This window comes from Chroicocephalus ridibundus, unplaced genomic scaffold (genome assembly GCF_963924245.1).
Source record: "Chroicocephalus ridibundus unplaced genomic scaffold, bChrRid1.1 SCAFFOLD_81, whole genome shotgun sequence".
Classification (NCBI taxonomy): Eukaryota; Metazoa; Chordata; class Aves; order Charadriiformes; family Laridae; genus Chroicocephalus; species Chroicocephalus ridibundus.
The window spans coordinates 465,913-472,383 of record NW_026961505.1 but is presented as its reverse complement, the minus strand read 5'-3'; positions in this window follow the sequence as shown (position 1 = coordinate 472,383).

Sequence of the window (6,471 nt, the reverse complement as noted above, 5' to 3'; positions counted from 1 at the left end):
GCCTCGGCGCCACCGGCGCCCACGTGGCGCCGCCGCGCCAGCCTGCGAAGCATTTTCCGGTAGGGCCGCGGCTCTGGCCACAGCTCCCACGCCCGAAGAGCCAGGAGAGAAAGCCGTGCCTCGTTGGAAAGCTCTTTGGCCGCCGCTCGCGTGGCCCCACAGCCCATGGGGCTGCGGGCTTTCCTGCGGTCGTCAGCCTCGGTGCCACCGGCGCCCACGTTGTGCCGCCGCGCCAGCCTACGAAGCATTTTCCGGTAGGGCCGCGACCCTGGCCACATCTCCCACGCCCGAAGAGCCAGGAGGGAAAGCCGTGCCTCGTTGGAAAGCTCTTTGGCAGCCGCTCGCGTGGCCCCACAGCCCGTGGGGCTGCGGGCTTTGCGGCGGCCGTCAGCCTCGGCGCCACCGGCGCCCACGTGGCGCCGCCGCGCCAGCCTGCGAAGCATTTTCCGTTAGGGCCGCGGCTCTGGCCACAGCTCCCACGCCCGAAGAGCCAGGAGAGAAAGCCGTGCCTCGTTGGAAAGCTCTTTGGCCGCCGCTCGCGTGGCCCCACAGCCCATGGGGCTGCGGGCTTTCCTGCGGTCGTCAGCCTCGGTGCCACCGGCGCCCACGTTGTGCCGCCGCGCCAGCCTACGAAGCATTTTCCGGTAGGGCCGCGACCCTGGCCACATCTCCCACGCCCGAAGAGCCAGGAGGGAAAGCCGTGCCTCGTTGGAAAGCTCTTTGGCAGCCGCTCGCGTGGCCCCACAGCCCGTGGGGCTGCGGGCTTTGCGGCGGCCGTCAGCCTCGGCGCCACCGGCGCCCACCTGGCGCCGCCGCGCCAGCCTGCGAAGCATTTTCCGGTGGGGCCGCGGCTCTGGCCACAGCTCCCACGCCCGAAGAGCCAGGAGGGAAAGCCGTGCCTCGTTGGAAAGCTCTTTGGCAGCCGCTCGCGTGGCCCCACAGCCCGTGGGGCTGCGGGCTTTCCAGCGGCCGTCAGCCTCGGTGCCATTGGCGCCCACGTTGCGCCGCCGCGCCAGCCTGCGAAGCATTTTCCGGTGGGGCCGCGACTCTGGCCACAGCTCCCACGCCCGAAGAGCCAAGAGGGAAAGCCGTGCCTCGTTGGAAAGCTCTTTGGCAGCCGCTCTCGTGGCCCCACAGCCCGTGGGGCTGCGGGCTTTGCGGCGGCCGTCAGCCTCGGCGCCACCGGCGCCAGCCTGCGAAGCATTTTCCGGTAGGGCCGCGGCTCTGGCCACAGCTCCCACGCCCGAAGAGCCAGGAGGGAAAGCCGTGCCTCGTTGGAAAGCTCTTGGGCCGCCGCTCGGGTGGCCCCACAGCTCGTGGGGCTGCGGGCTTTGCGGCGGCCGTCAGCCTCGGCGCCACCGGCGCCCACCTGGCGCCGCCGCGCCAGCCTGCGAAGCATTTTCCGGTAGGGCCGCGGCTCTGGCCACAGCTCCCACGCCCGAAGAGCCAGGATGGAAAGCCGTGCCTCGTTGGAAAGCTCTTTGGCAGCCGCTCGCGTGGCCCCACAGCCCATGGGGCTGCGGGCTTTGCGGCGGCCGTCAGCCTCGGCGCCACCGGCGCCCACGTGGCGCCGCCGCGCCAGCCTGCGAAGCATTTTCCGGTAGGGCAGCGGCTCTGGCCACAGCTCCCACGCCCGAAGAGCCAGGAGGGAAAGCCGTGCCTCGTTGGAAAGCTCTTTGGCAGCCGCTCGCGTGGCCCCACAGCCCGTGGGGCTGCGGGCTTTGCGGCGGCCGTCAGCCTCGGCGCCACTGGCGCCCACGTGGCGCCTTCGCGCCAGCCTGCGAAGGATTTTCCGGTAAGGCCGCGGCTCTGGCCACAGCTCCCACGCCCGAAGAGCCAGGAGGGAAAGCCATGCCTCGTTGGAAAGCTCTTTGGCAGCCGCTCGCGTGGCCCCATAGCCCGTGGGGCTGCGGGCTTTGCGGCGGCCGTCAGCCTTGGTGCCACCGGCGCCCACGTGGCACCTTCGCGCCAGCCTGCGAAGCATTTTCCGGTAGGGCCGCGGCTCTGGCCACAGCTCCCACGCCCGGAGAGCCAAGAGGGAAAGCCGTGCCTCGTTGGAAAGCTCTTTGGCAGCCGCTCGCGTGGCCCCACAGCCCGTGGGGCTGCGGGCTTTGCGGCGGCCGTCAGCCTCGGCGCCACCGGTGCCCACCTGGCGCCGGCGCGCCCGCCTGCGAAGCATTTTCCGGTAGGGCCGCGGCTCTGGCCACAGCTCCCACGCCCGAAGAGCCAGGAGGGAAAGCCATGCCTCGTTGGAAAGCTCTTTGGCAGCCGCTTGCGTGGCCCCACAGCCCGTGGGGCTGCGGGCTTTGCGGGGGCCGTCAGCCTCGGCGCCACCGGCGCCCACCTGGCGCCGCCGCGCCAGCCTGCGAAGCATTTTCCGGTAGGGCCGCGGCTCTGGCCACAGCTCCCACGCCCGAAGAGCCAGGAGGGAAAGCCGTGCCCCGTTGGAAAGCTCTTTGGCAGCCGCTCGCGTGGCCCCACAGCCCGTGGGGCTGCGGGCTTTGCGGCGGCCGTCAGCCTCGGCGCCACCGGCGCCCATGTGGCGCCGCCGCGCCAGCCTGTGAAGCATTTTCCGGTAGGGCCGCGGCTGTGGCGACAGCTCCCACGCCCGAAGAGCCAGGAGGGAAAGCCGTGCCTCGTTGGAAAGCTCTTTGGCCGCCGCGCGCGTGGCCCCACAGCCCGTGGGGCTGCGGGCTTTGCGGCGGCCGTCAGCCTCGGCGCCACCGGCGCCCACCTGGCGCCGCCGCGCCAGCCTGTGAAGCATTTTCCGGTAGGGCCGCGGCTCTGGCCACAGCTCCCATGCCCAAAGAGCCAGGAGGGAAAGCCGTGCCTCGTTGGAAAGCTCTTTGGCAGCCGCTCGCGTGGCCCCACAGCCCGTGCGGGCTGCGGGCTTTGCGGCGGCCGTCAGCCTCGGCGCCACCGGCGCCCACCTGGCGCCCCCGTGCCAGCCTGTGAAGCATTTTCCGGTAGGGCCGCGGCTCTGGCGACAGCTCCCACGCCTGAAGAGCCAGGAGGGAAAGCCGTGCCTCGTTGGAAAGCTCTTTGGCAGCCGCTCGCGTGGCCCCAGAGCCCGTGGGGCTGCGGGCTTTGCGGCGGCCGACAGCCTCGGCGCCACCGGCGCCCACGTGGCGCCGCCGCGCCAGCCTGCAAAGCATTTTCTGGTAGGGCCGCGGCTCTGGCTACAGCTCCCACGCCCGAAGAGCCAGGAGGGAAAGCTGTGCCTCGTTGGAAAGCTCTTTGGCAGCCGCTCGCGTGGCCCCACAGCCCGTGGGGCTGCGGGCTTTGCGGCGGCCGTCAGCCTCGGCGCCACCGGCGCCCACCTGTCGCCACCGCGCCAGCCTGCAAAGCATTTTCCGGTAGGGCCGCGGCTCTGGCCACAGCTCCCACGCCCGAAGAGCCAGGAGGGAAAGCCGTGCCTCGTTGGAAAGCTCTTTGGCCGCCGCTCGCTTGGCCCCACAGCCCGTGGGGCTGCGGGCTTTGCGGCGGCCGTCAGCCTCGGCGCCACCGGCGCCCACCTGGCGCCGCCGCGCCAGCCTGCGAAGCATTTTCCGGTACGGCCGCGGCTCTGGCCACAGCTCCCACGCCCGAAGAGCCAGGAGGGAAAGCCGTGCCTCGTTGGAAAGCTCTTTGGCAGCCGCTCGCGTGGCCCCACAGCCCGTGGGGCTGCGGGCTTTGCGGCGGCCGTCAGCCTTGGTGCCACCGGCACCCACGTGGCGCCTTCGCGCCAGCCTGCGAAGCATTTTCCGGTAGGGCCGCGGCTCTGGCGACAGCTCCCACGCCCGAAGAGCCAGGAGGGAAAGTCGTGCCTCGTTGGAAAGCTCTTTGGCAGCCGCTCGAGTAGCCCCACAGCCCGTGGGGCTGCGGGCTTTGCGGCGGCCGTCAGCCTCGGCGCCACCGGTGCCCACCTGGCGCCGGCGCGCCCGCCTGCGAAGCATTTTCCGGTAGGGCCGCGGCTCTGGCCACAGCTCCCACGCCCAAAGAGCCAGGAGGGAAAGCCATGCCTCGTTGGAAAGCTCTTTGGCAGCCGCTCGCGTGGCCCAACAGCCCGTGGGGCTGCGGGCTTTGCGGCGGCCGTCAGCCTCGGCGCCACCGGCGACCACCTGGCCCCGCCGCGCCAGCCTGCGAAGCATTTTCCGGTAGGGCCGCGGCTCTGGCCACAGCTCCCACGCCCGAAGAGCCAGGAGGGAAAGCCGTGCCTCGTTGGAAAGCTCTTTGGCAGCCGCTCGCGTGGCCCCACAGCCCGTGGGGCTGCGGGCTTTGCGGCGGCCGTCAGCCTCGGCGCCACCGGCGCCCACCTGGCGCCGCCGCGCCAGCCTGCGAAGCATTTTCCGGTAGGGCCGCGGCTCTGGCCACAGCTCCCACGCCCGAAGAGCCAGGAGGGAAAGCCGTGCCTCGTTGGAAAGCTCTTTGGCAGCCGCTCGCGTGGCTCCATAGCCCGTGGGGCTGCGGGCTTTGCAGCAGCCGTCAGCCTCGGCGCCACCGGCGCCCACGTGGCGCCTTCGCGCCAGCCTGCGAAGCATTTTCCGGTAGGGCCGCGGCTCTGGCCACAGCTCCCACGCCGGAAGAGCCAGGAGGGAAAGCCGTGCCTCGTTGGAAAGCTCTTTGGCAGCCGCTCGCGTGGCCCCACAGCCCGTGGGGCTGCGGGCTTTGCGTCGGCCGTCAGCCTCGGCGCCACCGGTGCCCACCTGGCGCCGGCGCGCCCGCCTGCGAAGCATTTTCCGGTAGGGCCGCGGCTCTGGCCACAGCTCCCACGCCCGAAGAGCCAGGAGGGAAAGCCATGCCTCGTTGGAGAGCTCTTTGGCAGCCGCTTGCGTGGCCCCACAGCCCGTGGGGCTGCGGGCTTTGCGGGGGCCATCAGCCTCGGCGCCACCGGCGCCCACCTGGCGCCGCCGCGCCAGCCTGCGAAGCATTTTCCGGTAGGGCCGCGGCTCTGGCCACAGCTCCCACGCCCGAAGAGCCAGGAGGGAAAGCCGTGCCTCGTTGGAAAGCTCTTTGGCAGCCGCTCGCGTGGCTCCATAGCCCGTGGGGCTGCGGGCTTTGCAGCGGCCGTCAGCCTCGGCGCCACCGGCGCCCACGTGGCGCCTTCGCGCCAGCCTGCGAAGCATTTTCCGGTAGGGCCGCGGCTCTGGCCACAGCTCCCACGCCGGAAGAGCCAGGAGGGAAAGCCGTGCCTCGTTGGAAAGCTCTTTGGCAGCCGCTCGCGTGGCCCCACAGCCCGTGGGGCTGCGGGCTTTGCGTCGGCCGTCAGCCTCGGCGCCACCGGTGCCCACCTGGCGCCGGCGCGCCCGCCTGCGAAGCATTTTCCGGTAGGGCCGCGGCTCTGGCCACAGCTCCCACGCCCGAAGAGCCAGGAGGGAAAGCCATGCCTCGTTGGAAAGCTCTTTGGCAGCCGCTTGCGTGGCCCCACAGCCCGTGGGGCTGCGGGCTTTGCGGGGGCCGTCAGCCTCGGCGCCACCGGCGCCCACCTGGCGCCGCCGCGCCAGCCTGCGAAGCATTTTCCGGTAGGGCCGCGGCTCTGGCCACAGCTCCCACGCCCGAAGAGCCAGGAGGGAAAGCCGTGCCCCGTTGGAAAGCTCTTTGGCAGCCGCTCGCGTGGCCCCACAGCCCGTGGGGCTGCGGGCTTTGCGGCGGCCGTCAGCCTCGGCGCCACCGGCGCCCATGTGGCGCCGCCGCGCCAGCCTGTGAAGCATTTTCCGGTAGGGCCGCGGCTGTGGCGACAGCTCCCACGCCCGAAGAGCCAGGAGGGAAAGCCGTGCCTCGTTGGAAAGCTCTTTGGCCGCCGCGCGCGTGGCCCCACAGCCCGTGGGGCTGCGGGCTTTGCGGCGGCCGTCAGCCTCGGCGCCACCGGCGCCCACCTGGCGCCGCCGCGCCAGCCTGTGAAGCATTTTCCGGTAGGGCCGCGGCTCTGGCCACAGCTCCCACGCCCAAAGAGCCAGGAGGGAAAGCCGTGCCTCGTTGGAAAGCTCTTTGGCAGCCGCTCGCGTGGCCCCACAGCCCGTGCGGGCTGCGGGCTTTGCGGCGGCCGTCAGCCTCGGCGCCACCGGCGCCCACCTGGCGCCCCCGTGCCAGCCTGTGAAGCATTTTCCGGTAGGGCCGCGGCTCTGGCGACAGCTCCCACGCCTGAAGAGCCAGGAGGGAAAGCCGTGCCTCGTTGGAAAGCTCTTTGGCAGCCGCTCGCGTGGCCCCAGAGCCCGTGGGGCTGCGGGCTTTGCGGCGGCCGACAGCCTCGGCGCCACCGGCGCCCACGTGGCGCCGCCGCGCCAGCCTGCAAAGCATTTTCTGGTAGGGCCGCGGCTCTGGCTACAGCTCCCACGCCCGAAGAGCCAGGAGGGAAAGCTGTGCCTCGTTGGAAAGCTCTTTGGCAGCCGCTCGCGTGGCCCCACAGCCCGTGGGGCTGCGGGCTTTGCGGCGGCCGTCAGCCTCGGCGCCACCGGCGCCCACCTGTCGCCACCGCGCCAGCCTGCAAAGCAT